Source organism: Oncorhynchus mykiss, chromosome 26 (assembly GCF_013265735.2).
Source record: "Oncorhynchus mykiss isolate Arlee chromosome 26, USDA_OmykA_1.1, whole genome shotgun sequence".
Classification (NCBI taxonomy): Eukaryota; Metazoa; Chordata; class Actinopteri; order Salmoniformes; family Salmonidae; genus Oncorhynchus; species Oncorhynchus mykiss.
In genome coordinates, this window is record NC_048590.1 from 38,530,194 (window position 1) to 38,551,681 (window position 21,488).

The 21,488-nt window shown below is 43.5% G+C and overlaps 1 protein-coding gene across 4 annotated transcripts in view; it reads left to right on the forward strand.

Annotated features, from left to right (window-relative positions):
* The window catches only part of LOC110526625 (talin-2), a 142,011-nt gene that overhangs the window by 13,437 nt on the left and 107,086 nt on the right, over positions 1 to 21,488 (forward strand). The window contains exon 2 of one of the 4 annotated variants that reach the window (XM_036964204.1): positions 18,826 to 18,873. The exons of the other annotated variants lie outside the window; for them this stretch is intronic. The gene's annotated coding sequence lies outside the window, so the exon portion shown is untranslated. The remainder of the gene's footprint in view (positions 1 to 18,825; positions 18,874 to 21,488) is intronic. 4 annotated transcript variants of the gene reach the window in all.

The window sequence follows — 21,488 nt, forward strand, 5'->3', positions numbered from 1 at the left end:
GCAGCAGAAACACTTTAGACCCAAATACACTGAAGAGAGGCAGCAGAAACACTTTAGACCCAAATACACTGGAGAGGCAGCAGAAACACTTTAGACCCAAATACACTGAAGAGAGGCAGCAGAAACACTTTAGACCCAAATACACTGAAGAGAGGCAGCAGAAACACTTTAGACCCAAATACACTGGAGAGGCAGCAGAAACACTTTAGACCCAAATACACTGGAGAGGCAGCAGAAACACTTTAGACCCAAATACACTGAAGAGAGGCAGCAGAAACACTTTAGACCCAAATACACTGGAGAGGCAGCAGAAACACTCTAGACCCAAATACACTGAAGAGAGGCAGCAGAAACACTTTAGACCCAAATACACTGGAGAGGCAGCAGAAACACTTTAGACCCAAATACACTGAAGAGAGGCAGCAGAAACACTTTAGACCCAAATACACTGGAGAGGCAGCAGAAACACTTTAGACCCAAATACACTGGAGAGGCAGCAGAAACACTTTAGACCCAAATACACTGAAGAGAGGCAGCAGAAACACTTTAGACCCAAATACACTGGAGAGGCAGCAGAAACACTTTAGACCCAAATACACTGGAGAGGCAGCAGAAACACTTTAGACCCAAATACACTGGAGAGGCAGCAGAAAAGCTTTAGACCCAAATACACTGGAGAGGCAGCAGAAACACTTTAGACCCAAATACACTGAAGAGAGGCAGCAGAAACACTTTAGACCCAAATACACTGAAGAGAGGCAGCAGAAACACTTTAGACCCAAATACACTGGAGAGGCAGCAGAAACACTTTAGACCCAAATACACTGGAGAGGCAGCAGAAACACTTTAGACCCAAATACACTGGAGAGGCAGCAGAAACACTTTAGACCCAAATACACTGAAGAGAGGCAGCAGAAACACTTTAGACCCAAATACACTGGAGAGGCAGCAGAAACACTCTAGACCCAAATACACTGGAGAGAGGCAGCAGAAACACTTTAGACCCAAATACACTGGAGAGGCAGCAGAAACACTTTAGACCCAAATACACTGGAGAGAGGCAGCAGAAACACTTTAGACCCAAATACACTGGAGAGGCAGCAGAAACACTTTAGACCCAAATACACTGAAGAGAGGCAGCAGAAACACTTTAGACCCAAATACACTGAAGAGAGGCAGCAGAAACACTTTAGACCCAAATACACTGAAGAGAGGCAGCAGAAACACTTTAGACCCAAATACACTGAAGAGAGGCAGCAGAAACACTTTAGACCCAAATATACTGGAGAGGCAGCAGAAACACTTTAGACCCAAATACACTGAAGAGGCAGCAGAAACACTTTAGACCCAAATACACTGAAGAGGCAGCAGAAACACTTTAGACCCAAATACACTGAAGAGGCAGCAGAAACACTTTAGACCCAAATACACTGAAGAGGCAGCAGAAACACTTTAGACCCAAATACACTGAAGAGGCAGCAGAAACACTTTAGACCCAAATACACTGAAGAGGCAGCAGAAACACTTTAGACCCAAATACACTGAAGAGAGGCAGCAGAAACACTTTAGACCCAAATACACTGAAGAGAGGCAGCAGAAACACTTTAGACCCAAATACACTGAAGAGAGGCAGCAGAAACACTTCAGACCCAAATACACTGAAGAGAGGCAGCAGAAACACTTTAGACCCAAATACACTGGAGAGAGGCAGCAGAAACACTTTAGACCCAAATACACTGGAGAGGCAGCAGAAACACTTTAGACCCAAATACACTGGAGAGGCAGCAGAAACACTCTAGACCCAAATACACTGAAGAGGCAGCAGAAACACTTTAGACCCAAATACACTGAAGAGAGGCAGCAGAAACACTTTAGACCCAAATACACTGAAGAGAGGCAGCAGAAACACTTTAGACCCAAATACACTGGAGAGGCAGCAGAAACACTTCAGACCCAAATACACTGAAGAGAGGCAGCAGAAACACTTTAGACCCAAATACACTGAAGAGAGGCAGCAGAAACACTTTAGACCCAAATACACTGAAGAGAGGCAGCAGAAACACTTCAGACCCAAATACACTGAAGAGAGGCAGACGCAGGGTTCCTAGTTCTGTCCTGGGCTTTATTAGGCATGTTGTTGATGATCTCTAGTTCTGGTGAGAAATCTAAGGCTGGAGGTGGGCATTGTTCTGCTGTTGTGCCTTGCCTCGTGTTAAGTGAATTAGCTGTGTTGGATGGGAGCTCCCTCCCAGGCCCTGATTGGATTTTCTGTTCCAGGCTGTGGGTTGGGATTGGACTTGACTGGCACACACACATTCCCACCGGTTAACAACAAGGGACACACACACTGCACCGATGATTGATCTGCCATTGTCTTTCGATGCTGTGTGTTTTAGGGACAACCCGCTGGTGGACGTTTGACTGCTGACATTTATTGTGCACGCAATTCTATATGTAGAATCGGCTTGCAAATTACCGATGGTACTCTAAGTGCTCTCGACCGGCAAATGCTACCTGTGACCATGCCTTAACCCTCCCTGGTTGGACCAGTGCTTATGTTGCAACTGCCTGCCACAGGCTTTCACTCATCCCAATGCAGGGGAGTGTGTAAACACCACAACACAATCTGGCAACCCAGAGTATTTAAACTCACCCCAATACAGGGGAGGGTGTAAACACCACAACACAATCTGGAAACCCAGAGTATTTAAACTCACCCCAATGAGGGGGAGTAGGAAGGTAAATACTACAAACAGTCAATGGGGGGAGTGTACACTCTAGGTAAACATTACCACAACACAACCTGGCAACCCAGTGAGGTCGGTGTACTCAAACTCACTGTATCATCCCTGGTGATTTGTTTACAGTAAACTGCCATATTCCCAATACAAATGACCAGGCCTGGGAGACTGAGGCAACCTAAGTGGCAAATCTCTGCAGGAGGGTTGATATCTGGCTGTTGTAAAAATAGTTTCACTCCCAATCCCCAGACATCTCTATTGTTGTCTATTCATCAGTTCTTAATCTAACCCCAGCAGCATTATTATCCAGTATGCATTTAATCTTGTGGTGTGAGTGGAGGTGGTAACTGTTGAAAGATAAACTGTAGCCTACTCCTGGAATTAGCCCCACTCTGCTTACCTAGAGGGAAACACTAACTACCCCCCTACCCTCCTCTCTTCTCCAAACTCTCTCTTTCCAGGGGGGTATACCATGGATCTCCCCCTCCTTAGCCTCCCCCAGCTACAGTGTCAACACCTACACCTACATTCACAGGGAAGTCACAGGTTGCTTTGGCAGACTGTAAATTCTCACATCTGGTTCGATCTGGAGGTGTTAGTGGCCAGAGGGGTTGGAGACAAGTAGCTGGGGCTGAAGGGATTGGAGGGGTTGAGATGTTTAGGGGCGGTGGCAGAATTGGGGCTCCCGAGTGGTGCAGCGGTCTACGGCACTGCATCTCAGTGCAAGAGGCGTCACTACAGTCCCTGATTCGAATCCAGGCTGTATCACATCCGGCCATGATTGGGAGTCCCATAGGCCGGCGCACAATTGGCCCAGCATCGTCCGCGGTTGGCCGGGGTAGGCCGTCATTATAAATAAGAATGTGTTAACTGACTTGCCTAGTTAAATAAATCAAACAGATAGAACCTCTATGGTCCTCCTCTTGTGTGAGGCACCTCAAACATCACTCATGTCATGTAAAAGTCTGATGTTTGTAACGGCCACAACTCACTTAATAGGATTTAGATTTTATAATGTGTCATTTTGACATCTGTGGACTCTGATGGCTCTATTGTCTATTAACCACCTGCTGTGATCCTTGTCAGATAGCTGTTCCTCTCATTGCACTCAATGCCTGCTGATTCTGCCCCTCTCCGCTCAGCCAACTGTACTAGAGCCAGCCTCTCTCTGTGGTCCCTCTGGCTCAATGGTACATACAGAGTCATTTCCTTCTTTGTCATCATGGTTCAAAGAGTGGGAAGAAGGGGGCCATACACCACCCACTGGCATCCCAGCTAGTGGTACTGGTCCTACATTTCATGTCACTCTTTCTGTACGTAACCACTCTTGACTTACAAAACCCTATGATGCAACTTTATGTGGAGCTCAGTGTTTGTTGTTGTGTGTGTGATAGCTGTCTGGTACTGATGGAAGTTGCATCGGTGGTAGCCTGCCTGCTGTGACTCCGTTACTTTCTTATTGGAGTGAAATTGATTCTCTCTTGCTTTCCTAATTTGGGATTGGGGATGCTGAGATTGATGAAAAGATACACAATGTGCTCGACTCCACCTTTTTTACATGAATTGAAATCGGTTGCTGGATCCTGGTGTATATGATCCAAAGAGATGGGACAGCACTCAGGTAAATAGACTTAAATATACATGTTTTTATTGTTGCATGAATCTGTCGGGTAGGAACCCTTCCTCAGTGAGAGGCTTGTTTCTGGAAAGGTGGACTTTGCTCACCACGCTCATAAGCAATGCCTAGGATGAACATAAAACGCTTGAACTGTGTGATCCTAATTACCTACATAATATGGTTTAATATAAGATGACATGACAATGTATATGAAATCAAGCCTCCAGCCTGTGTATTGTATTTCCTATACAACAGAGGGCTGACAGGCCCAATGGTATACATATCACTTGCATACCAGTGACTGATGCCTTATCCATTTCATACACTACAATATCTGTTCATTTATCACTGACATGCGACTGCCATCCGGTAACTTAACCGGTTCGTCCAGTCTGTGTCTTTCAGAGAAGTCAATCATACATCACTAGCAAACACGTTATAGAAATAGTTCAAGTACTAAATTACATGTTTCAGCATTTTTTCATACATCAAATGTGGTGTAAAGTCAAGCTGACTGAGGCCACATCTTTCCACTAGATCCTGTCACTTGCATTAGGAGAGATCTGCAGGTCTCTATAGAATTACATTTAGACAATCAATTCTATTCTTATGAGGTCTGCTGAAGATTTGATGATGTTTACAGCTGTATCTCTGATCTACACATCAGAGGAGATGACGTGGGATGTCTTTGAAAAGCTCTTACATCACAAGCCTTCATTTATGTGTGAAGCATCTATTTGAGGAGACCCTATGATGTAAAGCTTTGCTAAACCGTTGTCAACAAGAGTGGAGGAAACAACCTTCTGGTCGGCGATGTTTTATGGCAAATCATACTTATTGAGGATAATGTACTGGGTCTGGATGGTAATGACATGGCAGTTGGTGAGCAGCTGACAGCTGGTGTCGCCTTCTGGATAAACAATTTGAGACATTAGGAACCAATAGTAGGAAAACTGACAAACGCTTTGGTCTAACCTAATGAATACCATCCTGCTGCTGTGCTCCACTAACCCTGTCGTGTGTGACACTATGTGTGTGTGTGTCTCACTGTGTGTCTCACTGTGTGTCTCACTGTGTGTCTCACTGTGTGTGTGTCACTGTGCGTGTGTCACTGTGCGTGTGTCACTGTGCGTGTGTCACTGTGCGTGTGTCACTGTGCGTGTGTCACTGTGCGTGTGTCACTGTGTGTGTGTCACTGTGTGTGTGTGTCACTGTGTGTGTGTCACTGTGTGTGTCACTGTGTGTGTGTGTGTGTGTCACTGTGTGTGTGTGTGTCACTGTGTGTGTGTGTGTCACTGTGTGTGTGTGTGTCACTGTGTGTGTGTCACTGTGTGTGTGTGTCACTGTGTGTGTGTGTCACTGTGTGTGTGTGTCACTGTGTGTGTGTCACTGTGTGTCACTGTGTGTGTGTCACTGTGTGTCACTGTGTGTGTGTGTGTGTGTGTGTGTGTGTCACTGTGTGTGTGTGTCACTGTGTGTGTGTCACTGTGTGACACACACAGAAGATTGGATCCCCCGAGCTGACAAAGTGAAAATCTGTCGTTCTGTCCCTGAACGAAGCAGTTAACCCACCGTTCCTAGGCCGCCATTGAAAATAAGAATGTGTTCTTAACTGACTTGCCTAGTTAAAGGTAAAAAATAAATTAAAAAATTAAATAAAATGAATCGGCAAATCGGCGCCCAAAAATACCGATTTCCGATTGTTATGAAAACTTGAAATCGGCCCCAATTAATCGGCCATTCCGATTAATCGGTCGACCTCTAGTCTCAAACTCTGTCAGAGTCCAAAGCACACAGGGAATTTTTATTTGCATGACTAATCAAAATGTGTTTTCTCATGACCCTCTCTTGTCCCTTTGCAGCAGACATATATGGTGAGCAATATGTTTGGAACATCGAATCGCAATGAAATTACTGTATCGAATCGCAATACATATAGAATCGTTTAAATCTCAGTACATATCTTATCGGCACCAAATTATTATAGTATTGTATCGTGAGGTCTCTGGCAATTCCCAGCTCTACATAAGTCCCCTCTAGTTCAACAGAGGTTTGTTTCCATTCACGGCATTGAGAGCAGATCTGAGGAATCAAGGCTGAGAGGGCCTGAGGAATCAAGGCTGAGAGGGCCTGAGGAATCAAGGCTGAGAGGGCCTGAGGAATCAAGGCTGAGAGGGCCTGAGGAATCAAGGCTGAGAGGGCCTGAGGAATCAAGGCTGAGAGGGCCTGAGGAATCAAGGCTGAGAGGGCCTGAGGAATCAAGGCTGAGAGGGCCTGAGGAATCAAGGCTGAGAGGGCCTGAGGAATCAAGGCTGAGAGGGCCTGAGGAATCAAGGCTGAGAGGGCCTGAGGAATCAAGGCTGAGAGGGCCTGAGGAATCAAGGCTGAGAGGGCCTGAGGAATCAAGGCTGAGCGGGGCAGAGGGACTAATTTAATTATGGTCTGTTGCCCTCACTGGGAGGGCAGGACTAATCATTTAGGATCTCTCGCTTGGATGTCGGTGGAGGTATGGGATGGCTGCTTTCAGTGCCTTATATAGCACGGGGGGGGGGGGGGTACGGACACTGTTTGATTTCCAACAATTGGCCATAGCAAAATTGTTGCTGCCACACCCCAAAAAGACGTATTCATTATTTTTGTTTAAGTAATTTTCGGAATGGAAAACGCTTCCAGTATGAGCTTCAGTGAATAAAACCACACAGAAATGTTGTAGAAAAGACAATTGACCTATATTTATTAAATAATATAATCTTAGCTTTTATTATCAAAGACGATGAAACCATTAAATTAGGAATTTAGGAGTACTTTTGGCACGGCTGGATTACCGACCGGGCACGCAGGGCACATGACCAGGGGCCCCAATTGGGCCCTCATTGATTTTATGTTTGAGCAGAACACGAAATAAACCATGGCAAAATGAGTAGAATTGCAGGAAGTTAGCTGTCACACTGCAACATTTTCTGGACTCAAAATGTGTAGAATTGCAGAAAATTTTGCTTTACAATTGCCAAAGTCTCTCAGGTCCATGGAAAAATGTGTAGAATTGCAGGAAAGTAACCCCGTTTTGGTCCAGAAAATGTTTATTGCTAATAGCACCTGCCTGATAATCCAGTCTAGTCTAGTACCATGTATAGGCTACAGTAAAATAATCTGTTATTGGGCTGGTTTCTGGGGGATTATAGATGGTGTCAGTGTCATCTGATTTTCATTGGCCTTGGAGTAGAACATCTTTCTAAAAAGTCACCAGAAATTACGTTTTCAGTCCTTCTAAAAATATTGGCCGGCATGCCTCTCTCTTCCGCGACCTTTGCCACCGCTGCTAAACAAAATATGTAGGGGGAAACACTGCATAGCCATGATTAAATATTGTCTCTACACAGGGCCCTGCTGAAGCCCTAAGAGGAGCAATAGCAACAGCTGCTCCACAGATGTCCTGGAACACTCTAAAAATCACTGTATATGGCCCAAATGGCTCCCTATTCTCTACATAGTGCACTACTGTTGCCCAAGGCCCACAGGGCTCTGGTCAAAGGTAGTGCCCTATATAGGGAATGGGGAGCCATGTAGATTATGAAAGAAGAGCTAACCAACCACAAGAAAAAGAGAGCAATACCATGGGCCTTGACTCATGCTGGAGGCATTTGCATGCCCCTCCGTCACCTTGGGGGATAATGTCTGTTTTACTGAGAGGGTCAATGCCGCATCCACAGTCACTCTGATCTGTGAGAGTAAAAAGGGTATAGGAAATCCTGAGGGTTCAAGAATGCACCAATAAAATGACTTCATTGTGTTTTTGGGTACACTGTTCTATCACCAGATTCAGCGCTGTCCTGAGAGAAGCCTCTGTGATATAGTGGATTAAATCACGTGCATGAGATAGAAATGGCTACCTAGGTGAAACCTACTACACTGAACAAAAATATAAACACAACATGTAAAGTGTTGGTCCCATGTTTCATGAGCTGAAATATAAGATCCCTGAAATGTACAAAAAGCTTATTTGTTTACATTCCTGTTAGTGAGCATTTCTCCTTTGACAAGATAATCCATCCACCTGACAGTTGTGGCATATCAAGACGCGGATTAAACATCATGATCATTACACAGGTGCACCATGTGCTGGGGACCATAAGGCCACTCTAAAATGTGCAGTTTTGTCACACAACACAATGCCACAGATGTCAAGTTTTGAGGGAGTGTGCAGTTGGCATGCTGTCTCACGGAATGTCCACCAGAGCTGTTGCCAGAGAATTGAATGTTATTTTCTCTACCATAAGCCACCTCCATTGTTTTAGATCATTTGGTAGTACATCCAACTGGCCTCACAACCACAGATTTTGTAAGCTGGTTTTAGTTTCAGATTGATGGTTATCTAGGCTTACTGTAGATGAGCAATCCTTTCTCGAAAGGAAAGGAATCTTGTGCTGGAATTCTCAGAATGTATTCTCAGTGTGTTGTTCTCTGTGGGTTCTGTTCATTGATCTATCCTACTGCTGAATTCTCTGAGGTACTGAGCTATGAGGAGTTTGTTTCTCCTGCTGATGAGAGGTGAAGGGTTGGGCGATATTTTGAATTAATGTTTTTGAGCCATATTCCTATGGCAGGAATCTCGTTTATTTTCTTCTGTGTTTATATCCGCTTGTTCTGTCATCTATTTGGTATTGTGTTCTTCACTCCTTCTGTGCTGTACACCTTCCCATTTACACCAGAGATGCTCATGTCTCCGGAATGGGAGGAGTTGTCCCAAAGTGGGAAGGGTTTATTTTGGACATATTTTGGCAAGAGTGAAACCTCTCGCTTCAGCTCTACTTCTGTTTACAAACACACACACACACACACACACACCAAGCCCCTCCCCCTGCCACTACCAACAACTAAGATGAGAGATCACTTCTTCCTCTCTGACAAGCGGTTTCAACTCGCTATTTGCATTTGAGGTTTGGTCCAACAGAATTAGTCATATGGACACTGAAACACATTGAGACATTATTTCACTGTAATAGAGGAAATTAATCTTTCTAACGAGATCCCTTTTGTGTGTCTCAGCTCCTCAAATTGCACTCAGAACAGACACTACTAAAATGGGAGTATCAATGAACATTGATTCTGGAAAATGAATTTTAAGTTTGTCGTGTGAGGAATTGCAGTACCGCTTGCAGCATTGTAGCCAAGGACTCTTACACTAGCTGTCTAGTGGGTTTTTATAAATGTGCAATAAGCACAAAACACAATTATATAAGGAATTGCCAACTTTCTCATTCAGATGAATAAGGTTTCCATGTGATTTCCACGTCTGAACTAAGTAGACAGGCTAGCATGGTGTTCAAACAGTTGGTGACGGACAGAAGGGTGTGTTCAGAACAATTCACATGTTCTACCTGGGTAGGTAGCAAATAAATGCAAGTTGGCTGAACTTGAAATAGAAAGATTAGCTGGCTACTCACTAGCACGAGAGATGGTATGAGACCTGTGTTCATTTTCTATAATGCCTGCTACAAGAAGCAGGTAAACTATTTTGATTTAAATAAATCAAAAATGATTTGGTCTTCTGGTTGTGGAAAGCAACCAACAATGGATGTAGATGGTTGATATCCTGCTCCTGTGTTCTGTGCTTATTGAAGTGCAGAACTTGTAGTTTCCTCAACTGCCATTACTCACAAGGATGCATTGTCGAGAAAGACTTACCTGTTCACTTTTGGATCATTTCTGGTTTTGTTTGAAGGATACAATATTCTTTCTTACAGACTAAAGGCCTCGTTGTCTGAGTTATATGGTTAATATATTCTCGTCTCTTCACCCCACATGAGTTTGGCAAAGCAAGCTTATGGTTGATATTACACAAGTAGGTAGGCCCAGAGTCTTTTGGCACATGTGAATCTCTCCCCTGCATTTACCTAGACCCACATTCCATTGGCCCCACTTAGCTAATGACATAGCTGGGCCGCGTCCCAAATAGCACTCTGTTCCCATATAGTGCACTGCTTTTGACCAGGGCTCATTGGGCTCTGGTCAAAAGCAGTGCACCATATAGGGAATAGGTTGCCATTTGGGATGCATGCCAGACAATTAGTGGGCCTCAGTGAGCACTGAGTAGCAACACTCTAGGGCAGGGAAAACCAGGGAACTAAAAATACTTAGGTGCCGATACGATTTGAATTGCGATTCTCACGATTCTGTATGTATTGCGATTCTCACGATTCTGTATGTATTGTGATTCTCACGATTCTGTATGTATTGCGATTCTCACGATTCTGTATGTATTGCGATTCTCACGATTCTGTATGTATTGCGATTCTCACGATTCTGTATGTATTGCGATTCTCACGATTCTGTATGTATTGCGATTCTCACGATTCTGTATGTATTGCGATTCTCACGATTCTGTATGTATTGTGATTCTCACGATTCTGTATGTATTGCGATTCTCACGATTCTGTATGTATTGCGATTCTCACGATTCTGTATGTATTGCGATTCTCACGATTCTGTATGTATTGCGATTCTCACGATTCTGTATGTATTGCGATTCGATACCTTGATTTTACTGCAATTCGATGTTCCAAACATATTGCTTACCAAATGTATTCACAAAGGAGTGTGAATACTTTCTGAAGGCACTGTAAGTCCATATAACAGTCGTAAGAATCTTAAAGGATATTATTTTTTAAAACCAAATCTCTTTTTGATGTAAATGACACCTTTTGTGATTTCATGTTTTTGAGAAACTTACCTCAAATCACTTCTTCATCCTCGTTGTGTAGTATGGGGGGCCTTGAAAAAGCAAGGTTCCCAAAACAACCCAATACATCCATTTAGAAATGGCAAAGCTCTCAGTATAGTGATGCAATTCTTTCAATGTACACATTAAATTGTGTCAATCCAAACTTTATCCGCAAAGTTACTTGACCTTTTGCGTGACTTGAGCCATTTCCCCTATCCAGCTGTTCCATTCTCTGTGTAGCCTGCTGCTACAGGTAACTACCAAAATAAAGGAAATGCCAACATTACAGTGCCTTGCGAAAGTATTCGGCCCCCTTGAACTTTGCGACCTTTTGCCACATTTCAGGCTTCAAACATAAAGATATAAAACTGTATTTTTTTGTGAAGAATCAACAACGAGTGGGACACAATCATGAAGTGGAACAACATTTATTGGATATTTCAAACTTTTTTAACAAATCAAAAACTGAAGAATTGGGCGTGCAAAATTATTCAGCCCCTTTACTTTCAGTGCAGCAACCTCTCTCCAGAAATTCAGTGAGGATCTCTGAATGATCCAATGTTGACCTAAATGACTAATGATGATAAATACAATCCACCTGTGTGTAATCAAGTCTCCATATAAATGCACCTGCACTGTGATAATCTCAGAGGTCTGTTAAAAGCGCAGAGAGCATCATGAAGAACAAGGAACACACCATGCAGGTCCGAGATACTGTTGTGAAGAAGTTTAAAGCCGGATTTGGATACAAAAAGATTTCCCAAGCTTTAAACATCCCAAGGAGCACTGTGCAAGCGATAATATTGAAATGAAAGGAGTATCAGACCACTGCAAATCTACCAAGACCTGGCCGTCCCTCTAAACTTTCAGTTCATACAAGGAGAAGACTGATCAGAGATGCAGCCAAGAGGCCCATGATCACTCTGGATGAACTGCAGAGATCTACAGCTGAGGTGGGAGACTCTGTCCATAGGACAACAATCAGTCGTGTATTGCACAAATCTGGCCTTTATGGAAGAGTGGCAAGAAGAAAGCCATTTCTTAAAGATATCCATAAAAAGTGTCGTTTAAAGTTTGCCACAAGCCACCTGGGAGACACACCAAACATGTGGAAGAAGGTGCACTGGTCAGATGAAACCAAAATTGAACTTTTTGGCAACAATGCAAAACGTTATGTTTGGCGTAAAAGCAACACAGCTGAACACACCATCCCCACTGTCAAACATGGTGGTGGCAGCATCATGGTTTGGGCCTGCTTTTCTTCAGCAGGGACAGGGAAGATGGTTAAAATTGATGGGAAGATGGATGGAGCCAAATACAGGACCATTCTGGAAGAAAACCTGATGGAGTCTGCAAAAGACCTGAGACTCTGACAGAGATGTGTCTTCCAACAAGACAATGATCCAAAACATAAATCAAAATCTACAATGGAATGGTTAAAAAAATAAACATATCCAGGTGTTAGAATGGCCAAGTCAAAGTCCAGACCTGAATCCAATCGAGAATCTGTGGAAAGAACTGAACTGCTGTTCACAAATGCTCTCCATCCAACCTCACTGAGCTCGAGCTGTTTTGCAAGGAGGAATGGGAAAAAATGTCAGTCTCTCGATGTGCAAAACTGATAGAGACATACCCCAAGCGACTTACAGCTGTAATCGCAGCAAAAGGTGGCGCTACAAAGTATTAACTTAAGGGGGCTGAATAATTTTGCACACCCAATTTTTCAGTTTTTGATTTGTAAAAAAGTTTGAAAATCCAATAAATGTCGTTCCACTTCATGATTGTGTCCCACTTGTTGTTGATTCTTCACAAAAAAATACAGTTTTATATCTTTATGTTTGAAGCCTGAAATGTGGCAAAAGGTCGCAAAGTTCAAGGGGGCCGAATACTTTCGCAAGGCACTGTAGTGTCTTTATAGGGCGGGCCCACCACGAGATGCCAGACCAGCTTCAATGTGGCTTGGCATAGATTCTACAATTGTCTGGGACTTCCTGTGTGGAAGCACCCCCATGCTTTCAATATACTTTGTATCCCTTATTTACTAAAGTTGTTTCTTTATTTTGGCAGTTACATGTAGAATGGATCGAGGTATCGCTGGAGTCGCAACAAAATATAATTAAATATTGCGAATAAAGTTTGGAATAACATTTTCCCCATTCCTCCTCCCAACACTAGGGCCTGCTCCCCTCCTTCTCACAACAGTTGAAGATGTCGTGCCCAGTTGATCACCACGACAATTGCTTCAAATGAACCTAAACTATATTAACAAGAATTTCACATGTATAACAGATGAAATAAATGAGGTAAAGTATCATGGGGAGAAGGGCGAGGGGATGTGAACAAGTTTTAAAAATGTTGTTATTAAAAAGGAGCTGGTCCCTCGAGGCCCAGCGGTTCTGGTGTTAATCAGACTGTTGTTGAAATGAATGGGAGTGGTCAGGGAATAGTGTTAAATTGGGATACCATCGAGTGCAGCTTTATTAAAAAGACATTTTCACCTCTGGCCAGGATGTTTCCAACTGGCACCACAGGGCCCTCAGTCTGTCCACCTTGCTGTATGAAAAACTGTGGAAATAGTTGATACATGTGACTCCATTGTTGGGCTCCATGTTGTGCATTGCTACTCCACAGATTGCAGTGGTGATATGGCCATGTGGGCCCCACCTCTACACCCCTCCAGGGAATGAGATGGTGTGTTTCCACCAAAGATTACCATACACTTTCTGAAAGCAGGATTTGGGTCAATGTAGTAAAATCAGCTAGTACTGTAAGCTGTACCAAGGTAGAGACATTTCTGTAGGCTTCATCAGGGTGGACTTTTGAACGCTGTATCAAGCACAATTGAGTTTTCATGTCCAAAGCTCTGGGGCTTTATCATACAGAATGACAGGAATGCAGGTGTCTTTCATGTAGTACAGATGCAAGATATTAATTTGACCATTTTCTCACAGTTTGAAAATAATCCTGCAGCAACAGGAAATGTGGATTATGTGGCAATTTTTGTGGGGGTTGAAACATTTTTAGTTAGGGCAAATCACGTCTGACATTTTAAAGTGAAAATTACAAACTTTAGAAACCTGTTTAAACCTTAAATACGCTACAAGTTTGAATTTCCTGCAACAGCAAATTAAAATGAAATTAACATCCCACATATGTACATAAGATTCTACTCTCTCTGTAAGTTTTATTCTCAACATTTATTTAGCTGGAGGCTGACATCTGAGCTGATCAGTTCATTATTACCTCATTCTCTCCTTTTCCAGGTATTCATAGCCTTTAGTAAGTGAGAATAACATGCTGGCTGTGATGGCGCTTGCTGATTTTCAGAAATGGAACCATATTCCCTATAGTCTATTGTGCACTACTGTATTTGCCAGAAGAAGTAGTGCACTATAAAGTAAAATGGGGTGCCATTTCATAAGCAGCCATGGTTAGTTGTACAGTATGTGGAAGGGTCTGATTAGGCCTAGGTTGCTGGAGTACAGTACATCCATCTCACCCCCACCTGACAAGCAGGAGCATTTCATGTCCTCACCTGCTGTGTTGGTGCTCTTTCCCACCGTTTCTGTCCTCACCTGCTGTGTTGGTGCTCTTTCCCACCGTTTCTGTCCTCACCTGCTGTGTTGGTGCTCTTTCCCACCGTTTCTGTCCTCACCTGCTGTGTTGGTGCTCTTTCCCACCGTTTCTGTCCTCACCTGCTGTGTTGGTGCTCTTTCCCACCGTTTCTGTCCTCACCGGCTGTGTTGGTGCTCTTTCCCACTGTTTCTGTCCTCACCTGCTGTGTTTGTGCTCTTTCCCTCCGTTTCTGTCCTCACCTGCTGTGTTGGTGCTCTTTCCCACCGTTTCTGTCCTCACCTGCTGTGTTGGTGCTCTTTCCCACCGTTTCTGTCCTCACCTGCTGTGTTGGTGCTCTTTCCCACCGTTTCTGTCCTCACCTGCTGTGTTGGTGCTCTTTCCCACCGTTTCTGTCCTCACCGGCTGTGTTGGTGCTCTTTCCCACTGTTTCTGTCCTCACCTGCTGTGTTTGTGCTCTTTCCCTCCGTTTCTGTCCTCACCTGCTGTGTTGGTGCTCTTTCCCACCGTTTCTGTCCTCACCTGCTGTGTTGGTGCTCTTTCCCACCGTTTCTGTCCTCACCTGCTGTGTTGGTGCTCTTTCCCACTGTTTCTGTCCTCACCTGCTGTGCTGGTGCTCTTTCCCACCGTTTCTGTCCTCACCTGCTGTGACTGGGCTTCTTGTCGCCCGACTGTCTTTTACTGCGTCTCAGAGGAGTTTCAGAAATGACTGTGATGTGCAGTAGATCCGTTACCAGAAGAAACCTAAAACCGTCCCACCGGCTGCCTCTCTGGCAGTTATATTTGAATTGAGCACATTTGACTTTCAAAATGGGGTTGTTGGTGCTAAAAATGTAAGGTTGTTGGTGCTAGTATTAAAATCCACACATCAGCAGTGTTTCAGGTTGTGGTGGCTAACCCCCAAAGGGTTAAAAGCTGAGGTGTACAATAGAAGGAATGATGAGTAAGTAGATGATCAAATTCACAACAGTTATCAGTTACTGTCCATCTTTCAGCTGAATGCAGCAGTTTGATTTGACCTCATACACTTCCTCCTGAATTAGTTTCTTTGGTCCTCTTGCTATCCTTGAAAACTGACATTTGAGTATGATCTTGTGTTATATGAAATCACCATCATGCTCTTATTTGTTTCTGCTTTTCAATTTATGCTGTCTTTTGGTGACTGAGGCTTGATTCCTATTAAGTAATGCTCATTCATTTAACCAGTCATAATGTCCTGATGGTTAGCTGATGAACAATTATCCGACATGTTGAACATGTTCATTCTCAAGCACTGCCTATTAAAGAGTGGCATATGGCCTACTGTGAATATCAGGGCCAATAAATATCTAGTTGTGAGCGTTCTGCTTCATAGTAGCATCTTTATGGGATAATACTGCTCTAGTTTAGTGAAGCTGCTGGCACAGTGCATTCGGAATATTTTCAAAAACCAAAACCAAGCAATGAGGTAGAAGGAATTGTCCGTAGAGCTCCGAGACAGGATTGTGTCAAGGCGCAGATCTGGGGAAGAGTACAAAACAATGTCTGCAGCAATGAAGGTCCTCAAGAACACAGTGGCCTCCATTTTTAAATGGAAGAAGTTTGGAATCACCAAGACTCTTCCTAGAGCTGGTCACCTGGCCAAACTGAGCAATCGGGGAAGAAGGGCCTTGGTCAGGGAGGTGACCAAGATCCAGATGGTCACTGACAGAGCTCCAGAGTTCCTCTATGGAGATGGGAGAACCTTCCAAAAGGACAACCATCTCTGCAGCACTCCACCAATCAGGCCTTTATGGTTGAGTGGCCTGACGGAAGCCACTCCTCAGTAAAAGGCACACGACAGCCTGCTAGGATATTGCCAAAAGGCACCTAAGGGACTCACAGACCTTGAGAAAGAAGATTCTCTGATCTGATGAAACCAAGATTGAACTCTTTGGCCTGAATGCCAAGCGTCACATGAAGAATGGTGGTGGCAGCATCATGCTGAGTTTTTTTTCTTTCTTCAGAGGCAGGGACTGAGACAAGTAAGGATCGAGGGAAAGATGAATGCAGCAAAGTGCAGAGATCCTTGATGAAAATCTGCTCCAGAGCGATTAGGACCTCAGACTGGGGGCCAAGGTTCACCTTCCAACAGGACAATGACCCTAAGCACACAGTCAAGGCAACGCAGGAGTGGTATCGGGACAAGTCTCAATATCCTTGAGTGGCCCAGCCAGAACGCAGACTTGAATCTGATTGAACATCTCTGGAGAGACCTGAAAATAGCTGTGCAGTGACGCTCCCCATCCAACCTTGACAGAACTTGAGAGGATCTGCAGAGAAGAATGGGAGAAACTCCCCAAATACAGTTGTGCCAAACTTGTAGCGTCATACTCAAGGTTGTAATAATGTACTGCGTAAAGGATTTGAATACTTAAGTAAATGTGATGTTTCAGTTTTTATTTTTTGCAAAGATATCTGTTTTTGCTTTGTCATTGAGGGGGTATTGTGTGTGCAGTTGTGGCCAAAGGTTTTGAGAATGACTCAAATATTAATTTCCACAAAGTTTGCTGCTTCATTGTCTTTAGATATTTTTGTCAGATGTTACTATGGAATACTGAAGTATAATTACAAGCATTTATTAAGTGTCAAAGGCTTTTGTTGACAATTACATGAAGTTGATGCAAAGAGTCAATATTTGCAGTGTTGGCCCTTCTTTTTCAAGACCTCTACAATCTGCCCTGGCATGCTGTCAATTACCTTCTGGGCCACATCCAGACTGATGGCAGCCCATCTTGAATAATCAATGTTTGGAGTTGGTCAGAATATGTGGGTTTTTGTTTGTCCACCCACCTCTTTGAGGATTGACCACAAGTTCTCAATGGGATTAAGGTCTGGGGAGTTTCCTGGCCATGGACCCAAAATATTGATGTTTTGTTCCCTGATCCACTTAGTTATCACTATGGCAAGGTGCTCCATCATGCTGGAAAAGGCATTGTTCGTCACCAAACTGTTCCTGGATAGTTGGGAGACGTTGTGCTCGGAGGATGTGTTGGTACCATTCTTTATTCATGGCTGTGTTCTTAGGCAAAATTGTGAGTGAGCCCACTCCCTAGGCTGAGAAGCAACCCCACACATGAATGGTCTCAGGATGCTTTACTGTTGGCATGACACAGGACTGATGGTAGTGCTCACCTTGTCTTCTCCGGACAAGCTTTTTTTCCAGATGGCCCAAACAATCGTAAAGGGGATTCATCAGAGAAAATGACTTTGCCCCAGTCCTCAGCAGTGCAATCCCCGTACCTTTTGCAAAATATCAGTCTGTCCCTGATGTTTTTCCTGGAGAGAAAGTGGCTTCTTTGCTGCCCTTCTTGACACCAGGCCATCCTCCAAAAGTCTTCGCCATTCTTGAGCTAGCTCTGTACTGGTGGTGCCCTGATCCCGCAGCTGAATCAACTTTAGGAGACGGTCCTGGCGCTTGCTGGACTTTCTTGGGCACCCTGAAGCCTTCTTCACAGAAATTGAACCGCTCTCCTTGAAGTTCTTGATGATCCGATAAATAGTTGATTTAGGTGCAATCTTATATCCTTGCCTGTGAAGCCCTTTTTGTGCAAAGCAATGATGACGGCACGTGTTTCCTTGTAGGTAACCATGATTGACAGAGGAAGAACAATGATTCCAAGCACCACCCTCCTTTCGAAGCTTCCAATCTGTTATTTGAACTCAATCAGCATGACAGAGTGATATCCAGCCTTGTCCTTGTCAACACTCACACCTGTGTTAAAGAGAGAAGCACTGACATTATGTCAGCTGGTCCTTTTGTGGCCGGGCTGAAATACAGTGGAAATGTTTTTGGGGGATTCAGTTCATTTGCATGACAAAGAGGGACTTTGCAATGAATTGCAATTCATCTGATCACTCTTCATAACATTCTGGAGTATATGCAAATTGCCATTATACAAACTGAGGCAGCAGACTTTGTGAAAATTAATATTTGTGTCATTCTCAACTTTTGGCCACGACTGTAGATTGAGGGGGGAAAACAATTATCAATTTTTTAAAAGTTTGTAACAAAATAAAATGTGGGAGAGTCAAGGGGTCTGAATACTTTCCAAATGCACTGAATGTGGGATACATTCATCTGTTATGTATTGTTCTTAACCTCTTATTTTATCTCTGTTCACATTAGCTCATGAATTCTCTTGTTTTTTCAGTTGTGAATATCTGCAGATATCCTAGGCTGCATTACCCGCAGCAATAAGGTAAGACTGAATGTGCTAGAGATGATGGAGATTGTTTTGAAATCCACTGCTCCTACTGCTAACCAAAGTTTCAGAAACTTGGTTCATACCTTTATATGGCTTCAGCCAACACCTTTCATTAAATGGCGTCTCCATCTCCACACATTTGCAAAGAATCTACTTAGAAGGATGGTTGTCTTATGTTTCCGGACTTGTAAAGCCACAAAGTGGCATATATTATTGTTCATATCATGGTGGTGTTCGTGAGTGTTGTTTAAACACCACATGACATCCGTACCTTTAATCCCTACACCGTTGGGGACCCCAGGAGTGTCACGTTTGCATAGTCAGAGGGTAGTTGGGCAAAGAATGGCCCAAACATTGCCTGGTTGCCAAGGAGACCTGTGGAAGTGGAGTGTAGAAGAGTGAGTGGAAAGAGTTAACAGAGCATAGCAGGAAGAGAGTCCAGATATCTCTCTTTACTGTTCACTCTCTCACTCACACACGCTATTAGCGCACACCCCGCTAACGAGCTAGTCATTTTCACTTTGGTTACACCAGCCTATTCTCGGGAGTTGATAGGCTTGAAGTCAAACAGCTGCTGTAAAACGCACGGAAGTGCTGTTTGAATGAATGCTTACGAGCCTGCTGCTACCTACCATCGCTCAGTCAGACTGCTCTATCAAATCATAGACTTAGTTATAACATAATAACACACAGAAATACGAGCCGTAGGTCATTAATATGGTCGAATCCGGAAACTATCATCTCGAAAACAAGACGTTAATTCTTTCAGGGAAATACGGAACCGTTCCGTATTTTATCTAACGGGTGGCATCCATAAATCTAAATATTCCTGTAACATTGCACAGCCTTCAATGTTATGTCATAATTACGTAAAATTCTGGCAAATTAGGCGGCCCAAACTGTTGCACGCAGAGTCAGTGTATATGCAATGAACGCAAGAGAAGTGACACAATTTTACCTGCAATTACCTGCTAACCTGGATTTCTTTTAGCTAAATATGCAGGTTTAAAAATATATAATTCTGTGTATTGATTTTACATCAATGCCTTTCTTAAAATCAATACACAGAATTATATATTTTTAAACCTGCATATTTAGCTAAAATAAATCCAGGTTAGCAGGTAATTGCAGGTAAAATTGTGTCACTTCTCTTGCGTTCATTGCATATACACTGACTCTGCGTGCAACAGTTTGGGCCGCCTAATTTGCCAGAATATTACGTAATTATGACATAACATTGAAGGCTGTAGGACACGCTAGATGAACTAGTAATATCATCAACCATGTGTAGTTAACTAGTGATTATGATTGATTGTTTTTTATAAGATAAGTTTAATGCTAGCTAGCAATTTACCTTGGCTTCTACTGCATTCGCGTAACAGGCAGTCTCCTCGTAGAGTGCAATGTAATCACGTGGTTAGAGCGTTGGACTAGTTAACTGTAAGGTTGCAAGATTGAATCCCCCGAGCTGACAAGGTGAAAATCTGTCGTTCTGCCCCTGAACAAGGCAGTTAACCCACCGTTCCTAGGCCGTCATTGAAAATAAGAATGTGTTCTTAACTGACTTGCCTAGTTAAATAAAGGTGTAAATAAATAAATAAATAAATCATAATAATCGGCCAAATCGGTGTCCAAAAATACAGATTTCCGATTATGAAAACTTGAAATCGGCCCTAATTAATCGGCCATTCCGATTAATCGGTGGACCTGTAGTGGTAATAGTTTGGTCCTGCTAGCTGACCGTGGTAATAGTCAGCAGCTAGCCCCCACTCCAGATGCCTCCACACACACTAGGAGGAGAGGAGAGCTGTGTAGCTGGGGCTGTAGACCACAGCCCTGCTTGTGTGTACTTGTAGTTCTCCATGGCTGTGGGTGCTGTACTTCAATACTGACTCTGCAACTGGTTTCACAGAGCAATTAACTCTCTGGATGTATGGTGCTCACAGTGCTCGGCTACTCGATGCGACTTGATTCTGAAATGAGTTGGAGGAGCTGTGGGTGTCTGAGTTTTTCTGAGATTAATGAAGTCCTAGGGTTCTGACAGATTTAATTTGGAACCCTGTTCAAGGCTTTGCTTCGCTGGCGAACTACATGGTATTATTACGGAGATATAAGCTTAGTTTAGGAGTAGTGCGAGGATAAAATGGTTCTAGACATGTATAGCCAAATGATCTATATTACACTTCAGTTTTCCCCACTGTGTGTCATTAATACCATCGCCACAGCAGTAGTTGCTGTGTTGTGTGGGTCATTAGCGTTGTGGCTGGTGATCTGAGTGAGAAAGGGAAGGAGAGAGGAAACTAGGGAAGTATAAATATGTCGGCTGTTATCAGCACACTGCTGAGTGTCCTATCCTCTGGGTACCAATAAAGGAAATGTTCACTTGGTGCTCACTAATGGATCTCAGTGACCTTCTCATCTCTATGTACTAAAGTCCTGCTGAAGTTCTGTCGTAGCTCTCTGTGGTGTCCACTCCAGTCATAGTCAATCAGTGCAGCACCAAGGCCACCAGCTCTCAGGGCTAATGGATCTCTGATTGAACTAGCACCATAATAGTAGCAGCTCTTTTGTGGTTAAGAAACATTCTAGAAAACTGTAGTGAAGGTAGC